Source organism: Aotus nancymaae, unplaced genomic scaffold (assembly GCF_030222135.1).
Source record: "Aotus nancymaae isolate 86718 unplaced genomic scaffold, 86718_ANA_hifiasm-v0.15.2.pri h1tg000004l, whole genome shotgun sequence".
NCBI lineage: Eukaryota > Metazoa > Chordata > Mammalia > Primates > Aotidae > Aotus > Aotus nancymaae.
Genome location: NW_026988415.1, coordinates 9,923,297 through 9,946,306, shown reverse-complemented (window position 1 = coordinate 9,946,306; position 23,010 = coordinate 9,923,297). Strand labels below are relative to the sequence as shown.

Here is a 23,010-nt window from a genome sequence, read left to right as displayed (position 1 = left end):
TCTTACTGTTCTGCAGTTGCCACAGGTGATCCCCAGGCAAGCAGGGTCTGGAGTGGACCTCCAGCAGTCCTACAGCAGAGGGGCCTCACTGTCAGAAGGAAAACTAAAAAACATAAAGAAGTAACTTCATTATCAACAAAAAGGACATCCACTCAGAGACCCCATCCGAAAGTCACCAACTACAAAGACTACAGGTACATAAATATACAAAGATGGGAAGAAACCAGTACAAAAAGGATGAAAACACCCAAAACCAGAAGGCCTCTCCTCCTCTAAGGGATGACAACCCAACACCAGCAAAGGAACAAACCTGGATAGAGAATGAATCTGATGAACTGAGAGAAACAGGCTTCAGAAGGTGGGTAATAACAAACTTCTCTGAGCTAAAAGAACATATTCTAACCCAATGCAAAGAAACTAAGAACCTTGAAAAAAGGTTTGACGAAATGTTAACGAGAATGGACAATTTAGAGAAGAATATAAGTGAATTGATGGAGCTGAAAAACACAACACGAGAACTTCGCGAAGCATGCACAAGTTTAAACAGTCGAATTGATCAAGCAGAAGGAAGGATATCAGAAGTCGAGGACCAGCTCAGTGAAATGAAACGAGAAGACAAGAATGCAGAAAAAAGGATGAAAAGGAATGAGCAAAGTCTCCAGGAAATATGGGACTATGTGAAAAGACCTAATTTACGTTTGATAGGTGTACCTGAATGTGATGAAGAGAATGAATCCAAGTTGGAAAATACTCTTCAGGATATCATTCAGGAAAATTTTCCCAACCTGGCAAGGCAGGGTAATATTCAACTCCAGGTAATACAGAGAACACCACAAAGATATTCTTCAAGAAGACCAACCCCAAGGCACATAATCGCCAGATTTATTAGGGTTGAAATGAAGGAGAAAATACTAAGGGCAGCCAGAGAGAAAGGTCAGGTTACCCATAAAGGGAAACCTATCAGACTTACAGCAGATCTCTCAGCAGAAACCCTACAAGCCAGAAAAGAGTGGGGACCAATATTTAACATCCTTAAAGAAAAGAACTTTCAACCCAGAATTTCCTATCCAGCCAAACTAAGCTTTATGAGTGAAGGAAAAATTAAATCTTTTGCGAACAAACAAGTATTTAGAGAGTTCACCACCACCAGGCCTGCTTTACAAGAGCTTCTGAAAGAAGCACTATACATATAAAGGAACAACCAATATCAGCCTTTCCAAAAATATATCAAAAAGCAAAGAACTTTAACACAATAAAAAATTTACATCAACTAATGGGCAAAACAGCCAGCTAGCATCAAACGCCGGTATTAAATTTATATATATTTTAATTGGATAAAAAGCCAAAACCCATCGGTATGCTGCATCCGGGCCCATCTTACATGCAACAATACACAAAGACTCAGAGAGAAGGAGGAAGATTTACCAATCAAACAGAGAGTAAAAATAAACTAATAAACAAAAAGCAGGAGATGCAATTCTCACCTCTGATAAAGTAGACTTTAAAGCAACAAAGATCAAAAGAGGCGAGGAATGACATTACATAATGGTAAAAGGATCAATGCAACAAGAAGAGCTAACGATTCTATAGATCAACGAGATAGAAAATTAACAAGGATATTCAGAACTTGAACTCAGACCCGGAACAAGTAAACTTAATAAACATTTATAGAACTCTCCACTTCAAATACACAAAACATACATTACCACCTCACACTTATTCCAAAGGTGACTATATAATTGGAAGTAAATCACTCCTCAGTAATCGCATAGCATTTCATAGGTTTAAATTAAATATTGGTTGGCTGTTTGTTTGTTATCTTCTTCCCTTATTCCTTCCTGACTACATCATTAAGTATAATTATCACTATAAAAGAGGTTTTCAATACCCATTATTAAATTGCATTCTAGCCTGGGCAAGAAAGCAATACTCCCATTCTCTCTCCCTCTTTCTTTTCCTTCTCCCTCCTCCCCATTCTCTCTCTCTCTTTCTCTTCCTTTTTCCTCCTTCCTATTCTCTCTCTCTCTTTCTCTTTAAAAAAAAAAAAAAAAAGAAAAAGAAAAAAGGCAGATCTGAGAAGCATGAAGGTATTCCTTCACTCACTATTTCATTCATTTCATAAATATTTTAAATTAAGTACAAATATGCCAGGTTCAGGAGATACAAATACTGATTTTGGCCAAGTTCTCAAGGAAGTCTCAGTTTAGTGAACATGGTGAATGAATGTTGACATAGCATGCTGACAAGTGGAGGTAACAATATTAAAGAAATTAATAACAATATTTAACATTTACTGAAGACTTACCAGGTGTAGTTCGAAGCATTTCACATGTATTGACTCATTTCATCCTTATAACAACTCTATGATGTAAGTAGTTATTAGTTTTCCCATTTTACAGATGAGGACACTGAAGCACAAAGAGGTTATGTGGATTATCCTAGTTCAGGTGACTAAAAAGGAGTGAAGCCAAAATTTGTATCTCAACAGACTGACTCTCAAGCCTGCATACCTACCACAATACTACACTGTCTTAAATGCATAAATCAAATTCATGTAGTCCTAGATAATAATCCTGTTACACACACACACACACGCACCCCTTTTCACCTTTTCATCCACGGTTCCTGGCTCATAACTTTCATAAAATCTTTTGTTATAATGTTGGGGCACTTAAGTCCTCAGAAGCAGGCCTCAGGAAACAGATCTCTCTGACCGCTCCCGTCTTCCTTTCTTTTCATCTTCCCAAGGGAAGACTCTTATCTTATTGTGAGTCAACAGACCCTCATTTCAAAGAGGGCCCTGCCCCATAATCTAGAGAAAGGAATGCTACACAGAGAAGCCAAGAAAAGTCTGAACAGACAATCCTTGCTAGGTTTAGATCATGAGCTTTTTGTCCTATCACATTTCTACATGGTTTTATTTACATAAAATATATAAAAAACTCAAAAGGACAGGGTTCAGAGCTGAACACATGTAGGTTCCTAGAAGGAGGTACACCCAGGGAGGTCATGGAAACTCCACTCTCCTTCTCCCATACCTCGCCTTACACATTTCTTCATCAGTATCCTTTGTAATATCCTTTGCAATAAACCAGTATATGTGTTTCCCTGAGTTCTGTGAGCTGCTCCGGCAAAGTAATCAAACCCAACGAGAGGTTCATGGGAACCTCAACTTGAAGCTCCTTGGTAAGAAGTTCCAGAGGCCCAGACTTGGAACTGGTGTCTGGGAGAGGGGGCAATTTTGGGGACTGAGCCCTCTGCCTGTGGGATCTGATGCTATCTCCAGAAAGATGGTGCCAGAATTGAATTAGAGGACACTCAGCTGATGTTCACTGCTTAATGTGTTGGAAAAAATCCCCACATTTTGTCACAGAAGTCTTTTGTGTTGATTGCTGTTGTGTTGTTGATGTGAGAGCAGAGCTAATTTGAGAGTTTTTCCAAAACAAATCCTCACAGCAAAGTTATGAAGTAGGTTTCATCATCCCCACTTTGAAGAGGAGAAAAGAGGCAGAGAGAATAACTAAGTCACTCAAAGTCTTCTACCTTAGCAGGAAGCAGAGCCAGAGTACAAATCCAAATTGGCTTTAAATTTCTTAATATATTAGAAATGTCAGTTCTAACCACACTGTAAAAGCAAACCACTATGTATACAGTTCTACCAGAGTAGCAGTATCACATTGAAAACATACTAGTGCCTTAAAAATGCCTTAGGCACATGGTACCTTGGGGAATAACAGCTCTAGCATCTGTTTCTGCATTAAATACTTACCACAAAAACTAATAATTCTTGAAGACCAGCAATGCACACTGCACTTTGATTTGCTCTGGTAAGAACAGAAACCCCCAAAAAAGAGAAGACAAACAGGACATAGGACTTGCTTTACAGTTTTGTTGGTAATAGAATTGGATCTGCCAAAATTATACTATGTGCTACATCATGACTTGTTCAGGGAAATGAATTCTATGTTACCTGTGGAATTTAATTTCAAAGTGATTTTATCTATCATTTCTACCACTTATAAAAACACAATAGCATTCACAGGCCAGGCGCAGTGGCTCACACCTGTAATTCCAGCACTTACGGAGGCCGAGGTGGGCAGATCACTTGAGGTCAGCAGTTAGAGACCAGCCTGGCCAACATGATGAAACCTCGTCTCTACTAAAAATACAAAAATCAGCCAGCTGTGATGGCACGCACCTGTAGTCTCAGCTACTTGGGAGGCTGAGGCAGGAGAACCACTTGAACCCAGGGGCGGAGGTTGCAGGGAGCCAAGATCGGGTCACTGCACTCCAGCCTCAGTAACAGAGGGAGACTCTGTCTCAAAATAAAAATAAATGAAATTTTTAAAAAATTAAATTAAAATAACATTCATCAGAGCCACATAACAGCCCAAATAGTATGCCATTACTAAGATGCTTAATTCATGTTTAAACAATTGATAACACATACAAATACCGCTCCAGAGTTAGAGTAGAAACTAGGAACATTTTACTGATGGAAAGTACAACATTTCCAAAGAATGTTGAAGCCATAACAAAAAAAATTCTTAAAATATTTTTTAAGAAAAAAGTACTGGTAGGCTGGGTGTGGTGGCTCACATCTATAATCCCAGCACTTTAGGAGGCCAAGGTGGGTGGATTGCTTGAGCCCGGGAGCTTGAGACCAGCTTAGGCAACATGTCAAAACCTCGTCTCTACAAAAAATACAAAAATTAGCTGGGCATAGTGGTGCATGTCTGTAGTTCCAGCTACTTGGAAGGCTGAGAGGTAGGAGGATCGCTTAAGCCCTGGAGGTTGAGGTTACAGTAAGCCAAGATCAAGCCACTGCACTCCATCTAGTCTGGGCGGCAGAGCAAGATCCTTCCTCAAAAAAAGAAAATGAAAAAAAGAAGAAAAAAAAAGAGTATTGGCAAAAAAAAAAGTATTTTAGGATAACTGAAACATATGTAACCATGTTAAGGATCCTTCACACCTCTAATTTTTAGTTTATATATTACATAAATCAGTATGTATAATATAAATACATAGTTTTGCAGCTATTAATGTATAATTTGCTCATTGAATATACTTTGCAGTAATAATATTTTTAGGATTTAACTTCTTACAAATGGAACCACAAACCTCTCAACTTTAAGAAATCCAAAGTTCTTTTAACTTGTGCCAATTTTTGAAAAGTAGCAAAAACCTGACAATAAGACAAATTATCAACATTCAAGATGAAAGACAACTGTACATTTTCTTGTTCAAGTGTGTGGCAGATATGGAAAGTGAGAGTAAAGATTTTAGATCAAAACACTGTCTCTGCTACTTACTAGCAAGGTATGTCATCTTTACCAAGTTACTTAGCCATTCTGTGCCTCAGTTTCCTTATATGCAAATTGGGACATACTATATTCCTATAAGGTTTAAACAAAATAACATACAAAACAAAGTGTCTGGCTCATAGCTGGCACTCTATAAATGTTAATTTCCATCACCATCACCCACGCTCCTATTTTCTGAAAAGAAGCTAAGGAAAAAGTATTAAACACTACTTTTGACAGATGGAGCTTAGTACACATACAGTTTCACTTTCCAAGAAACCAAGATGAGTAGTTTTCTGCCTTTTTTGTATCATATTACTGAAAACTAAAGACTTGTCTATCCTAACTACATGTGAGTCTTTACAGGCCTAGACTAATTTCTTTCTTGGCTACAAAGATATAGGACTCTAAAGCTGGTGAAAATGAAGCAAGGAGTTAAAAAGTGAAACAGATCTACTAGCTTAAGCACAGCCTAGAATTCTACAACAGTATCAACATTCGACAGAAATTGAAGGAGCTTCTAACCTTAGAACCTGAGTGTGCTTACTGGTCTAATCAAGGTCAAAGCTCAAAAGTTCCCATTTTTGTCTTAAATGTTTAAGGCCAGGCACCGTGGCTCATGTTTGTAATCCCAGCATTCTGGAAGGGTGAGGCAGGAGGACTGCTTCAGCCCAGGAGTTCAAGACCAACATGGCAAGACCTCATCTGTACAAAAATAAAAAGTAAAATTAAAAAAAATAAACTGGCATGGTGGCACACGCCTGCGGTCCCAGATACTTAGGAGGCTCAGGCAGGTGGATCACTTAACGCCAGAAAGAAGGTTGAGGCCATGATCATGTTAATGTACTCTAGCCTGGTAACAGAGTGAGATTCTTTAAAAAAAAAAAAAAGTTTTAAGATTTTCTCCTTTAGGTATTCACATATCTACTTGAAATACAAACTGCTATATTAATTATCAAAAATCCAAAATCCCTTTTTTTTTTTAAGACAGAATCTCCCTCTGTCACCCAGTCTGGAATGCAGTAGCACGATCTCGGCTCACTGCAACCTCCGCCTCCCAGGTTCAAGCAAATTCTTCTGCCTCAGCCTCAGGAGTAGCTGGTACAGGCAAGTGCCACCATGCCCAGCTAATTTTTGTATTTTTTTAGTAGAGATGGGGTTTCACCATATTGGCCAGGCTGGTCTCGATCTCTTGACCTCGTGATCTGCCCACCTCAGCCTCCCAAAGTACTGGAATTACAGGCATGAGCCACCGCACCCGGCCCAAAACACTAATTTAAAGAAGACAATAGTTTTTAAAAATCTCCTTAAATTCCATTCAAATATTTATCTTACATAGAAATATGTGATAATTTCAGGTGTGCACTACGAGGCCAGCCTCTGGAAATGCCAAGATAAATACATAGCTATACTAGGTGTCTTTAAGGCCAACTTGTTAAGAGAGGAATAAAAACAAGTAATACTTTTTGAACGTTTACTATATACCAGGTAATCTTGTAATATGTTATATATACCTACTTACTCTGTGCAGTAAAGATGACTATTAGTCCCATTTTAAAACAGAAAAGACTGAGGCACACATAAATTATGTGACTTGCCCATGATCACACAGATAAAAAGCTGCAGGAAGCCAGGCATCACAGCCCATGCCTATTAATTCCAGCACTTTGGGAGGCCAAGGTAGGTGGATCACTTGAACTCAGGAGTTTGAGACCAGCCTGGGCAACATGGAGAAACCCTGTCTCTACGAAAAATTTAAAAAGTAGCCGTACATCATGGCACACGCTTGTAGTCCCAGGTACTCGGGAGGCTGAGATGAGAGGATCACATTAAGCCTGGGAGGTCAAGGCTGCAGTAAGCAATGATAGTGCCACCACGCTCCAGCCTGGGTGACAGAGCAAGACCCTGTTTCAAAAAAAAAAAAAGGAAAAAGGATGCCGGAAGAATCTGAAGTCTAACAGTCCAGCTCCAAATACTACAATCAAACACTATACTGGCCAGGCATGGTGGCTCACGCCTGTAAATCCAACACTTTGGGAGGCCAAGGCAAACAGATTGCTTGAGCCCAGGAATTCGAGATCAGCCTGGGCAACATGGCAAAGCCCTGTCTCTACAAAAAATATGAAAAACATTAACCAGGTGTGGCAGTGTGTGCCTGTAATCTCAGCTACTTGGGAGGCTGAGGTGGGAGGATCACTTGAGCCTGGGAGTTTGAAGCTGCAGTGAGCTGTGTTTGCACCTCTGTACTCCAGCCTAGACAACAGAGCAGGACCCTGTCTTCAAACACAAAACAAAACAAAATATACTATTAGAGGCACCTAGGGCAAACATTCTTTTGAATCATTCAACAAATATTCACTGAGTGCCTACTACATACCCAGTATAATTTAGGCAGTAAGAACACAATAGTTTAAAAAAAGACAAAAATCCCTTCCCTCATGGAGCTTATATTCTAGTGAGAGGAGACAGACAATAAACAAGATAAACAAAATCTACAGTGTGGTAGAGAGTAGTAAGTGCCAAGAAGAACAATAAATCAAGGAAGGAGGATAAGAAGTGTTGGGGGAGGTTGCAATTTTAGATAGAGTTACAAAGGAAGGCCTCCCTGAGAAGGAGACAATATGACTAAAGGAGAGACCCCACTCCCATTCACACACAGAAAAATGCAATAGATTTCCCCATGGCTGCACTCTCTGAGAACTCACAATCCAGAAGAGAAGACAGGCACCCAAATAGATCATTATACCCCAGTGTGGTGAATATAATATCAGAGGAGCTACAGGCAAGTATGGGAAAAGAGAGTGCCTATGATCAAACTCAGGGGTCAGCAGAGACTTCCTAGATGTGATGCCTGAAGCAAGCCTTTCAAAGATGAGTGTTAGATAGACTAAGAAGAGGGAGGGCCTGGCAGAGAAGCTAGCATGCACAAAGGCCCAAGGGCAGGAGATGGCATATGGTGACTGAGTGACCCACACGGAGTTCATTCACTGCTGAAGAAAAACATATAAGGAAAAAGACAGCAAGAGGCAAGGCTGGGCAGGGTCCAAGCCACACTGGGGTGCATATAACTGTATTTATCTAGGTAATAACTGTTGAGGGCCTGGGCCAAAGCTGCAGCCATGAGAATGGAAGAGGAGGAGATAGAGTTGAGAGAGATAAAAAAGAACTGAAAGGACTTAGAGGTCTATTGCTTAAATGACAGAGTAAATGGGGACATTATTACCTAATCAGGGAATATAAAAGAACCAGATTTATGAATGAAGATAATAATGAGCTGTTTTGGACACACTGCAGTGTCTGAGAGGCCAATAGGAAAGGCAATTCAGTAGGCAGCCCCAAATATAGTTGTATAGCTCAGGGGAGAGTACTACACTGCAGAAAAGATAGATTTGTTCTTCATCATCCTAAATTTAGCAACTGAGGGCATGGCACTGAACTGATGAAATCAACCCATTAAAAAAAGGGTTAAGGACAGATCTCTAAGGGCAACAATATTTCAATGGTCCTCTATGGTTTTATAATGCTCAAAAATATATAGAGTCCGCCCACTTAAACAGTACAATTCAAAGGTTTTTAGTATGCTTACAGAGTTGGACAGCCATTACCACTGAAAATGTCCAGTTTCAGGACATTTTCATCCCTGTAACTATTAGCAGTCACACCCCATCAGCCATTCTACCCATCTCCCACCCTCCTCCAAGACCCTGATAATTGCCAATTTACTCTCTGCCTATTCTGGGCCTATTTTTTATAAACTGAATTCTATACTATGTTGTCTTTTCTGTCTGGCATCTTTCTCTTAGCATGTTTTCAAGGTTCTTCATTCATGTTTTAGGATGTATAAGTACTTCATTCCTTTTTATATAAGGCTAAACAATATTTCATTGTATGAATACACCACATTTTGATTACTTATCTATTCATTAGTGAACATTTGGGTTTCTACCTTTTCGCTATCATATCATGAGTAATTCTGCTGTGAACATCCATGTACAAGTTTACATGTGTAAAAATGTTTTCATTGTTCTTGATAATATACCTAGGAACAGAAATAGGTCACTGTTAATTCCATATTTAACTTTTTGAGGAACTGGCAAATTGTTTTCCACAGTTTCACCATTTGACATTCCCATCAAAAATGTAGGAGGGTACTAATTTCTCCACATCTTCATCAACAGTATTTTCCACTTTTATTTTTTATGGCTATCCTAGTAAGGAGTTGTGATTTGCATTTCCCTAGTAACTTATGACATTGAGCATCTTTTCATGTAATTAGGGTCAGTGGCATATCTTCTTTGGAGAAACATCTATTCAAATCCTTTATTTTTCAATTGGATTATTTGCTTTCTATTGTTGAATACACATCGTTTTTGTGCCCTTGTTTTGAAGCTTATTACCTATGGGATGTTGGGCACAGAATTTAATGTTTATTCAGTTGCCGCATCTGCACATAGGAACAGAAGTATTTACTCCAAGACGTCAATTAAAGAACAGTCATAAGAGACAAAGATATATATAATGATAAAACGATCAATTCATCAAAAAGATACAGCAATTATAAATATGTCTGTACCCAACATCAGAGCACCTAAACATATAAAGCAAACACTGACACACCTGAAAGGAGAAATAGCAATAATAGTAGTAGACTTCAACAGTCCCTTTTCAATAGTGCAGAGAATACCTAGATGGAAAATCAATAATGAAACAGCAGACTTGAACAACACTATAGACCAATGGACCTAACAGATATATACAAAACATTCCATCCAACAGCAACAGAATACACATACTTCTTAGGTGCACACAGAATATTCTTCAATACATCACATGGTTAGACCACAAAACAAGTCTTAACAAATTTAAGAAGACTAGACCGGGCACGGTGGCTCATGCCTTTAATTCCAGCACTTTGGGAGGCCGAGGCAGGCAGATCACGAAGTCAGGAGTTCAAGATCAGCCTGTCCAATGTGGTAAAACCCCATCCCTACTAAAAATACAAAAATCAGCTGGGCATGGTGGCGCATGCTTGTAATCCCAACTACTCAGGAGGCTGAGGCAGGAGAAGCACTTGAACCTGGGAGGCTGAGGTTGCAGTGAGCCGAGATCACACCATTGTACTCCAGCCTAGGTGATGCGACAAGAATGAAACTCCATCTCAAAAAAAAAAAAAAATTAAGAAGACTAAAAATATACCAAGTATGTTTTCCAACCACAATTTATCAAACTAGAAATGAATAGAAGGAAAGCCTAGGCAACACGGTGAAACCCTGTCTCTACAAAAAATACAAAAAAAAATTAGGCAGGAGTGATGGCACATGCTTGTAGTCCCAGCTATTCGGAAGGCTGAGGTAGGAGGATGGCTTGAACTCAAGAGGTGAAGGCTGCAGTGAGTCAGGATCACATCACTGCACTCTAGCATGGGCAACAGAGTGAGACCCTGTCTCAAAAAAAAATTGTAGAAGGAAAAGTAGAAAATGCACAGATATGTGAAAATTAAACAACATACTCCTGAACAACCAATGGGTCAAAGAAGAAATCAAAAGGTAAATCAGAAAAGATCTCCAGACAAATGGAAATAAAAACACAATATAACAAAACATATGACATGCAGCCAAAGCAGTACAAAGAGTTTACAGCAATAAACACCCTAAAAAAAGAAAGATCTCAAATAAATACTGTAACTTTATACCTCAAGGGCTTAGAAAAATTAGAACTAAGCCCAAAGTCAGAAGAAGGAAGGGAATAATAAAGATTAGAATAGGAACAAATGAAATAGAGGCTACAAGAACAATAAGAAAAAAAAAATCAAGGAAACTAAGGGTTTTTTAGAAAAGACAAACCTTCAGCTAGACTAAGAAAAAAAGAAAGAAAAATAAAATCAGAAATGGAAAAAAAGATATCACAACTAATGTCACCGAAATAAAAAAGGATTATAAATGACTACTATGAAAAATTATATACCAGCAAATTGAACAACCAAGAAGAGATGGATAGATTCCTAGAAACATACAACCTACCAAGACTGAATCAGGGCTAGGAGCGCTGGCTCACACCTGTAATCCCAACTTCAGGAGGCCGAGGCAGGCAGATCACCTGAGGTCAGGAGTTCGAAACCAGCTTGGCCAACATGGTGAAACCCTGTCTCTACTAAATACACAAAAACTAAACGGGTGTGCTAGTGTGCACCTGTAATCCCAGCTATTCAGGTAGCTAAGGCAGGAGAATCGCTTGAACTGGGGGGGCAGAGGCTGCAGTGAGCTGAGATCATGCCACTGCACTCCAGCCAGGGGAACAAAGCAAGACTCTGCCTCAAAAAAAAAAAAAAAAAAAAAAAACTGAATCAGGAAGCAGACTGATAATGAGTAAAGAGGTTGAATCAGTAATCAAAAATCTTTCAAAAAGAAAAACTAAGTATCAGATGGCTTCACTGGTGAATCCTATCGAACATTTTAAAAAGAACTATATGAACACTTCCCAAAGTCTTCCAAAAAATGAAGAGAAAGGAACACTTTCAAAGTTGTTTTATGAGGACATCATTCTCTGATATCAAAGCCAGTCAAAAACACTACAAATGGCTCTCTGTTTCTCCAATTTGACAGCCACATGGTCCCTGAGACACCACCATGAAAGTGAAGGCTACAGTAAGCTATTTGGCCAGGCTGAGCTCCTGCTCACCAGGGCTGCTTTTAACTCTGACAAACTCACCGTCAATGACCCCATCATTGACCTCAACTACATGGTCTACATGCTCCCACCTGATTTCACCCATGGCAAGTTCCATGGCACCATCAAGACTGAGAACGGGAAGCTTGTCATCGATGAAAATCCCTTTGCCATCTTCCAGGAGTGAGATCATACCAGAATCAAATGGGGTGATGCTGGTGCTGATTATGTTGTGGAGTCCACCGGTGTCTTCACTACTATCGAGAAGGCTAGGACTCACTTAGAGAGGGAGCCAAAAGGGTCATCATCTCTGCCCCCTATGCTAAAGCCCCCAGGTTCATGATGAGCATGAGCCATGAGAAGTACAAAAACAGTCTCAAGATTGTCAGCAATGCCTCCCACACTTCCAACTGCTTAGCCCCCACTGCCAAAGTCATCTATGACAACTTTGGCATCATGGAGGGACTCATGACCCTGTACACACCATCACTGCCACCCAGGAGACCATGAATGGCCCCCTCTGGAAAACGGTGGCATGGCAGCCATAGGGCTCTCCAGAACATCATCCCTGCATGTACGGGCACTGCCAAGGCTCTAGGCAAGGTCTTCTCCAAGCTGAATGGGAAGCTCACTGGCATGGCCTTCTGTGTCACCTCCGCCAATGCTGTGGGTAATGGACCTGACCTGCTGTCTGGAGAAACCTGCCAAATATGATGACATCAAGAAGGTGGTAAAGTAGGCATTCGAGGGTCCCTTCAAAGGCATCCTGGGCTACATCGAGCACCAGGTTGCATCCTCTGACTTTAACAGTGACATTCATTCTTCCACCTTCAAATGCTGGGGCTAGCGTTGTCCTCAATAACCAGTTTGTCAAGCTTATTTCCTGGTATGACAATAAATTTGGCTGCAGCAACAGGGTGGTGGACCTCATGGTCCACATAGCCTCCAAAGAGCAAGGCCACCAGACCACCAGCCTCAGAGCAAGAGCATGAAAGGAAGAGAAAGGCCCTCAGCTGCTGTATAATCCCTGCCTGACTCAGCCCCCTACCACACTGAGAACCTCCCTCCTCTAAGTTTCCACACAGACCCCTTAAAGAGGGAGAGGCCTAGGGAGCCCCACCTTGTTGTGAACCATCAATAAAGTCCCCTGTATTGAGCCAAAAAAAAGACACTACAAAGAAGAAGAAGAGGAGGAGGAGGAGGAAGGGGGGTGAAAGAAAGCGGGGGGAAAAAAGGGGGAAGGAGGGGGAGGAGGGCGAAAAAAACTACAGGCTAATACTCCTAATGCAAAAATCCTCAATAAAACACTAGCAAAAAAAATCCAACAGTTTATTAAAAGGATCATATATCATGGTTAAAGGAGATTTACCCCTAGAATATAAAAATGGTTTCATATACATAAAGCTATGTGATATATCACATTAACAGAATGAAGGATAAAAATCACATGATCATTTCAATAGATGCAGAAAAGCACTTGACAAAATTCTACATTCTTTTGTGATAAAAACACTCAACAAACTAGGTATAGAAGAAATGTATCTCAACATAATAAAGACCATAAGCCCACAGCAAACATCATACTCAATAAGGAAAAACTGAAAGCTTTTCTTCTAAGATCAGGAGCAAGGCAAGGATACCCACTCTCACTACTAATATCCAGCACAGTACTAAAAGTCCTAGCCAGGGCAACTAGACAATAAAAACAAAAGTATCCAAATCAGAAAGCAGTAAAACTATTTGCAGATCTGTTTGCAGACGACATGATCTTATATGTAAAAGTCCCTAAAAATCCCCTCCCCCACAAAACCCTGTTAACTAAGAAACAAATTCAGTAAAATTGCAAGATAGGAAATCAACATACAAAAATCATTTGTGTTTATATATACTAAAAACAAACGATATGAAAATTAAATTAATACAATCTCAATTACAATAGCATCAAAAATGATAAAATACTTAGAAATAAACTGAGGAAGTGAAAGACCTGTATGCTAAAACCCACAAAACATTGACTAAAGAAATTAAAGATACAAATAAATGGAAAGATTCTGTTTTCAAGGATTAGAATATTCAATACTGCAAAAATGTCCATATTATCCAAAGCAATCTACAGATTCAATGTTATCCCCGTCAAAATTCCAATGGCATTTTTTACAGAAATAGAAAAGGCAATTCTAAATTTCATATGGAACCAAAAAAAGGACCTAGAATAGCTAAAGCACTCTTGAGGAAGAAGAGAAAAGTTGGAGATATCACCCTTATTCAACTTATTGATTATAAAATATATTAAAAATCTACAGTAATTAAAACAGGCCAGGCACAGTGGCTCACACCTGTAATCCCAGCACTTTCAGAGGGCCAAGGTGGGTAGATGGCTTAACCTCAGGAAATCTGAGACCAGTCTGGGCAACATGGAGAAACCCTATTTCTACCAAAAACACAAAAACAGTGAGGTGTGGTAGTGTGTGCCTGTAGTCCCAGCTCCTCAGGAGGCTGAGGCGAGAGAATCATTTGAACTTGAGAGGAAGAGATTACAGTGAGTCATGATCACGTCACTGCACTCCAGCCTAGCAACAGAGTGAGACTCTGTCTCAAAAAAATAAGTAAATCTTACAATAATTAAAACAGTACAGTACTGACATAAAGACATAGAGACCAATGAAACCAAATGAAGAACCCAGAAATAAAACCAGGCATAAACAGTCAACTGATCTTGGACAAGGGCGCCAAGAATACATGACAGAAAAAGATAGTCTCTTCAACAAATGATGTTGAGGAAACTGGATTATCTACATCCAAAGAAACGATAATGGACCTCCTATCTTATACCATAAATGAAAATCAACACAAAATAGCTTAAAGACTTAAATGTAACACCTGAAACTGAAATTCCTATGAGAAAACATAAAAATAAATCACTGGATTTGACAATCATTTTCTTGTGTATGGCCCCAAAAGTACAGGCAACAAAAGCAAAAATACACAAGTAGGACTACCCGAAACTGAAAAGCTTCTGCACAACAAAGAAAACAACAGAACAAATAGGCAACCTATGGAATGGGAGAAAATATTTGGAAACCATGTATCTGACAAGGAGCTAATATCTAAAATATATATGAAATTCCTGGTTAAGCACGGTGGTTCACAGATGTAATCCCCGCACCTTGGGAGGCTGAGGTGGGTGGATCACCTGAGGTCAGGAGTTCAAGACAGCCTGACCAATGCCAAAACCCGATCTCTATAAAAAGTACAAAAAAAAATCAGCCAGGCGTGGTGGCGTACATCTCTAGTCCCAGCTATTCAAGAGGCTAAGACAGGAGAATTGCTTAAACCCACGAGGCAGAGGTTGCAGTGAGTCAAGATTGTGCCACTGCACCCCAGCCTGGGCGACAGAGCCAGACACCAACTCAAAAAAAAAAAAAAAAAAAGAATAAACAAAAAACAAATTCCTACAACTTAACAGCAAAAAACCAAATAGCCCAATTTAAAAATAGACAAAGGAACTGAATAGACACTTCTCAAAAAAAGACATACAAATGGCCAACAGGTATATGAAAAGGAATTCAACATCACTAATCATCAAGGAAATGCAAATCAAACCCATAATGAGGTATCACTTCAGACCTGATAGAATGGCTATTATCAAAAAAATCAAAAGATAAAAAGTGTCAGTGAGGATGTGGAAAAACTGCAACCCTTTTAACACTGTTGGTGGGAATGTAAAATGGTGGGGGTACTATGAAAACCAGTATGGTGCTTTCCCCCAAAATTAAACATAAAACTACCATCCGATCCAGCAATCCCACTTCCGGGTATATATCCAAAAAATTAAAATCAGAATCCTGAAGACATATCTGTACACAGTATTCACTGACCCAGTATTCACAATAGCCAAGATAAGGAAGCAACTCAAATGTCCACTGACAGATAACTGGATAAAGAAAATGTGATAAAATCGACACCCTATCGTCAAAACTGAAACAGCTAGAGGAGCAAGATCAAAAAAACTCAAAACCTAGCAGAAGACAAGAAATACCTAAGATCAGAGCAGAAATGAAGGAGATAGACACACAAAAAGCCCTTCAAAAAATCCATAAATCCAGAAGCTGGTTTTTTGAAAAGATCAACAAAACAAACAGACCACTAGCCAGATCAATAAAAAAGTAAAGCGAAAAGAATCAAATAGATGCAATAAAAAATGATAAAGGGGATATCACCACAGATTCCACAGAAATACAAACCACCATCAGAGATTACTACAAACAACTCTATGCACATAAACCAGTAAACCTGGAAGAAATGGATAAATTCCTGGACACTTGCATCCTCCCAAGTCTAAACCAGGAAGAAGTCAAAACCCTGAATAGACCAATAACAAGAGCTGAAGTTGAGGCAGCAATTAATAGCCTACCAATCAAAAAAAGCCCAGGTCCAGATGGGTTCACAGCTGAATTCTACCAGATATACAAAGAGGAGCTGGTACCACTCCTTCTAAAACTATCCCAAATGATCCAAAAAGAGGGAATCCTTCCCAAATCATTTTATGAGACCAACATCATCCTGATACCAAAACCCAGCAGAGACTCAACAAAAAGAGAAAACTTCAGGCCAATACCCATGAGGAACATAGATGCAAAAATCTTCAATAAAATACTGGCAAACTGATTGCAACAGCACATCAAAAAGCTTATCCATCACGATCAAGTAGGCTTCATCCCAGGGATGCAAGGCTGGTTCAACATACGCAAGTCTATCAACGTAATTCACCACATAAACAGAACCAAAAACAAAAACCACATGATTATCTCAATTGATGCAGAGAAGGCCTTTGACAAAATTCAATAGCCCTTTATGCTAAAAACTCTTGATAAACTAGGCATCAATGGAACATATCTCAAAATAATAAAAGCTATTTACGACAAACCCACAGCCAATATCATACTGAATGGGCAAAAACTAGAAGCATTCCCTTTGAAATCTGGCACTAGACAAGGATGCCCTCTCTCACCACTCCTATTCAATATAGTATTGGAAGTTCTAGCCAGAGCAATCAGGCAAGAAAAAGAAATAAAGGGTATTCAATTAGGAAAGGAGGAAGTCAAATTGTCTCTATTTGCAGACGACATGATTATATATTTAGAAGACCCCATCGTCTCAGCCCAAAATCTCCTGAAACTGATAAGCAACTTCAGCAAAGTCTCAGGATATAAAATCAATGTGCAAAAATCACAAGCATTCCTAGACACCAATAACAGACTTAAAGAGAGTCAATTCAAGAACGAGCTGCCATTCACAATTGCTATAAAGAGAATAAAATACCTAGGAATACAACTAACAAAGGATGTTAACGACCTCTTCAAGGAGAACTACAAACCACTGCTCAACGAAATAAGAGAGGACACAAACAGATGGAGAAACATTCCATGCTCATGGTTAGGAAGAATCAATATTGTGAAAATGGCCACACTGCCCAAAGTAATTTACAGATTCAACGCTATCCCCATCAAGCTAGCAATGACCTTCTTCACAGAACTGGAAAAAACTACCTTAAATTTCATATGGAACCAAAAGAGAGCCCACATAGCCAAGTCAATTCTAAGCAAAAAGAACAAAGCTGGAGGCATCACACTACCGGACTTCAAATGGCTACAGTAATCAAAACAGCATGGTACTGGTACCAAAACAGAGATATAGACCAATGGAACAGAACAGAGGCCTCGGAAGCAACACCACACATCTACAACCATCTAATCTTTGACAAACCTGACAAAAACAAGCAATGGGGAAAGGATTCCCTGTTTAACAAATGGTGTTGGGAAAACTGGCTACCCATGTGCAGAGAAAGCTGAAACAGGACCCCTTCCTGACACCTTATACTAAAATTAACTCCATTTGGATTAAAGACTTAAATGTAAGACCTAATACCATAAAAACCCTAGAAGAAAATCTAGGCAAAACCATTCAGGACATAGGCATAGTCAAGAACTTCATGACTAAAACACCAAAAGCATTGGCAACAAAAGTCAAAATAGACAAATGGGACCTAATTAAACTCCAGAGCTTCTGCAAAGCAAAAGAAACAATCATTAGAGTGGACCAGCAACCAACAGAATGGGAAAAAATTTTTGCAATCTACCCATCTGACAAAGGGCTAATATCCAGAATCTACGAAGAACTAAAACACATTTACAAGAAAAAAACAAACAAGCCCATTCAGAAGTGGGCAAAGGATATGAACAGACACTTTACAAAAGAAGACATATATGAGGCCAACAAACATATGAAAAAATGCTCATCATCACGGGTCATTAGAGAAATGCAAATCAAAACTACATTGAGATACCATCTCACGCCAGTTAGAATGGTGATCATTAAAAAACCTGTAGACAACAGATGCTGGAGAGGATGTGAAGAAATAGGAACACTTTTACACTGTTGGTGGGAGTGTAAATTAGCTCAACTATTGTGGAAGACAGTGTGGCGATTGCTCAAGGACCTAGAAATAGAAATTCCATTTGACCCAGCAATCCCATTACTGGGTATACATCCAAAGGATTATAAATCGTTCTCTTGTAAGGACACATGCACACAAATGTTCATTGCAGCACAGTTTACAATAGCAAAGACTTGGAACCAACCCAAATGCCCAATGATGATAGACTGGACAGGGAAAATGTGGCATATATACACCATGGAATACTATGCAGCCATAAAAAACGATGAGTTCATTTCCTTTGTAGGGACATGGATGAACCTGGAAACCATCATTCTCAGCAAACTGACACAGGAACAGAAAAACAAACACCGCATGTTCTCACTCATAAGCGGGTGTTGAACAATGAGAACACATGGAAACACGGAGGAGGGGAGCATCACACACTGGGGTCTGTGGTGGGGGGAAGAGGGGAGGGACAGCAGGGGGTAGGGAGTTGAGGAGGGATAACATGAGGAGAAACGCTAGATGTAGGTGTGATGGGGAGGAAGGCAGCAAACCACATTGCCATGTATGTACCTATGCAACAACCTTGCATGTTCTTCACATGTACCCCTAAACCTAAAACGCAATAAAATATATATTTTTAAAAAAAGAAAATATTATATATTCACTATCTGAACTGGATCCTGTCTGGTTAATTTATTACCCAATTTGATGAACCAAGGAAAGCCATAAGTTTAAAGAAATATTTACATTTAATATTACAACATAAAAGTGCTTTTATTACAGCATTTCTACCCAAAATATATAATAATATTTCCTATGTCAAATAATAATGATAGCTGAAGTGTTTATAAATAGAATCATACAATGTTTAGAAATTGTTTAAAATTAGTTCTTGGGGGCAGGTGCGGTGGCTCACGCCTGTAATCCCAGCACTTTGGGAGGCTGAGGCGGGTTGACTGCTTGAGGCCAGTTCAAAACCAGCCTGACCAATGTAGTGAAACCCCTTCTCTACTAACAACAACAACAAAAAGCTGAGGATGGTGGTACATGCCTGTAATCCCAGCTACTGGGGAGACTGAGGCACAAGAACTGCTTGAACCTGGGAGGCAGAGGTTGCACTGAGCCGAGATCATGCTACTGTACTTTAGCCTAGGCTACAGAGAAACACTCTGTCTCAAAATAATAACAACAATAAAATCAAATAAGTTCTGGGAAGGTAAAAGTGGGAAATGAAGCGATAATAAATAAAACTAAATTGGCCAAAAAACAAAGAAAATGTGGTATATTCATACAATGGAATATTATTTGGTCTTAGAAAATCATCCCATTGTGACATGAATAAACCTGGAGGACATTTTGCTAAATGAAATAAGCCAGTCACGGAGAGAGATCCAAGATGGCTGATGATTAGCAGCTCGGGCACGTACCTCACAGTGAAAGCGCAAAGAACGAGAGGACGCCACACTTTCAGACGAATATTAGTTGCTCACGGACCAGGAGATTCCCAGTGGAGGAGCTCCACGGGTCGCCAGGGCGACTCTTGTGGCCGGCGTGGCGGTTTTGCTGGTGCCTTAGCACGCCAGTTCTTGGTGCAGAGTCCGGAGATTCCCGGGCAGAAAAGCACCATCAATCTTAACACCGCTGTTTTGGCCGGCTCAGTGGATTGCTCAGATTTCGGCGCAGGGAATCAACAAGTTGGACGTCAGAGACCCAGTTAGAAAGTCGGTAATTATAAAGACGACAGACAGACAAATATATAATGAAGGGAAGAAACCAGCGTAAAAAGGTAGAGAATACTCAAAATCAGAATGCCTCTCCCTCTACAGGGGATTGCAATTCCTCATCAGTAACGGAACAAGGCTTAATAGATTACACGTGTGTTCCAATAACAGAAGCAGGTTTCAAAACGTGGGTGATAAGAAACTTCTGTGAATTAAAAGAACTTGTTCTAACCCAATGCAAAGAAACTAAGAACCTTGAAAAAAGGTTTGACGAAATGTTAACGAGAATGGACAATTTAGAGAAGAATATAAGTGAATTGATGGAGCTGAAAAACACAACACGAGAACTTCGCGAAGCATGCACAAGTTTAAACAGTCGAATTGATCAAGCAGAAGGAAGGATATCAGAAGTCGAGGACCAGCTCAGTGAAATGAAACGAGAAGACAAGAATGCAGAAAAAAGGATGAAAAGGAATGAGCAAAGTCTCCAGGAAATATGGGACTATGTGAAAAGACCTAATTTACGTTTGATAGGTGTACCTGAATGTGATGAAGAGAATGAATCCAAGTTGGAAAATACTCTTCAGGATATCATTCAGGAAAATTTTCCCAACCTGGCAAGGCAGGGTAATATTCAACTCCAAGTAATACAGAGAACACCACAAAGATATTCTTCAAGAAGACCAACCCCAAGGCACATAATCGCCAGATTTATTAGGGTTGAAATGAAGGAGAAAATACTAAGGGCAGCCAGAGAGAAAGGTCAGGTTACCCATAAAGGGAAACCTATCAGACTTACAGCAGATCTCTCAGCAGAAACCCTACAAGCCAGAAAAGAGTGGGGACCAATATTTAACATCCTTAAAGAAAAGAACTTTCAACCCAGAATTTCCTATCCAGCCAAACTAAGCTTTATGAGTGAAGGAAAAATTAAATCTTTTGCGAACAAACAAGTACTTAGAGAGTTCACCACCACCAGGCCTGCTTTACAAGAGCTTCTGAAAGAAGCACTATACATATAAAGGAACAACCAATATCAGCCTTTCCAAAAATATATCAAAAAGCAAAGAACTTTAACACAATAAAAAATTTACATCAACTAATGGGCAAAACAGCCAGCTAGCATCAAACGCCGGTATTAAACTTATATATATTTTAATTGGATAAAAAGCCAAAACCCATCGGTATGCTGCATCCGGGCCCATCTTACATGCAACAATACACAAAGACTCAGAGAGAAGGAGGAAGATTTACCAATCAAACAGAGAGTAAAAATAAACCAATAAACAAAAAGCAGGAGATGCAATTCTCGCCTCTGATAAAGTAGACTTTAAAGCAACAAAGATCAAAAGTGGCGAGGAATGACATTACATAATGGCAAAAGGATCAATGCAACAAGAAGAGCTAACGATTCTATAGATCAACGAGATAGAAAATTAACAAGGATATTCAGAACTTGAACTCAGACCCGGAACAAGTAAACTTAATAAACATTTATAGAACTCTCCACTTCAAATACACAAAACATACATTACCACCTCACACCTATTCCAAAGGTGACTATATAATTGGAAGTAAATCACTCCTCAGTAATCGCATAGCATTTCATAGGTTTAAATTAAATATTGGTTGGCTGTTTGTTTGTTATCTTCTTCCCTTATTCCTTCCTGACTACATCATTAAGTATAATTATCAGTATAAAAGAGCTTTTCAATACCCATTACTAAATTGCATTCTAGCCTGCGCAAGAAATCAATACTCCCATTCTCTCTCCTTCTTTCTTTTCCTTCTCCCTCCTCCCCATTCTGTCTCTCTCTCTTTCTCTTCCTTTTTCCTCCTTCCTATTTTCCTCTCTTTCTCTAAAAAAAAAAAAAAAAAAAAAAAAAAAGAAATAAGCCAGTCACAGGAAAACAAATAACTGTATGATCCCCATTTCATTTCATGTTATATGTTCTTACAACAACGACAAACCAGAGGAGCATAAGGGAATTTTAGAGGCAATAGATATGTCTATTACTTTAGTTGTAGTGGTTTCATGGGTGTATGCATATGTACAAACTCATCAAATTGTATGCATTAAATATGTGCAGTTTGTATATCAATCATAATTCAATAAAGCTGCTTTAAAAATGTTTTTAAATGGTACTTACCTGATAGTGTTGTGAGGAATAAATACAGTAACACTGGTGATCATTAAATGAAAGCTGTAATTATTCAAAATAATATTTACACTTATGTTTAGATATCCATGTCCAAGTGTATGATACTGGTTTTCATTTTTATTGTTCCAAATGTTATTTTTACACTGGCTTTTTTAAAATTAGGAACTATCAAATAGCAAAACTAAAAGTTTTGCTGTACTTTAAACTTTCAATAGTATCATTACTCCAATTTTTCTTTAAAAAATTTTTTATGTGATTCCGTAAACATGGTAAACAAAAATGTAAAAGGATGTTTGATGGCAGCATTGTTTATAATATTAAAACAAACAAATTAAATAATCCACATGTCCGTCAGAAGAGGACTGCTTAAATTAGCTACGGAATACCCAAACATTGGAATACTGTGGGACTGTTAAAATGTATGAGTAGCTAAGAAAATACCCATAAAATAATTTCTAACATATAGTAAGTTAAAAATTAAATTGAATATCAAGAATTGTATGATTCTTACTGTGTATAAAAAGATATGTGTACTGTGTACATTTGTATGTGTACTTAGACTGACATAAAAACCATCTGAAAGTCCAGATAAGAAACTGAACAAGGCTTTAAATGAAGCACAGATGTAAACTTTACACTTTCTGTAATACAATTTTTTTTTTTTGAGACAGCGTCTCACTCTGTCTGCCCAGGCTGGAGTGCAGTGGCACAAT

General features: G+C 39.0%; 1 protein-coding gene and 1 pseudogene across 2 annotated transcripts in view; one reads left to right on the top strand and one right to left on the bottom strand.

Moving 5' to 3' along the window:
* ATP11C (ATPase phospholipid transporting 11C) overlaps nucleotides 1–23,010 on the bottom strand; it is a 220,415-nt gene that overhangs the window by 137,332 nt on the left and 60,073 nt on the right. The gene's annotated exons all lie outside the window — the stretch shown is intronic.
* On the top strand, nucleotides 11,968–12,961 carry LOC135268320 (glyceraldehyde-3-phosphate dehydrogenase-like; annotated as a pseudogene).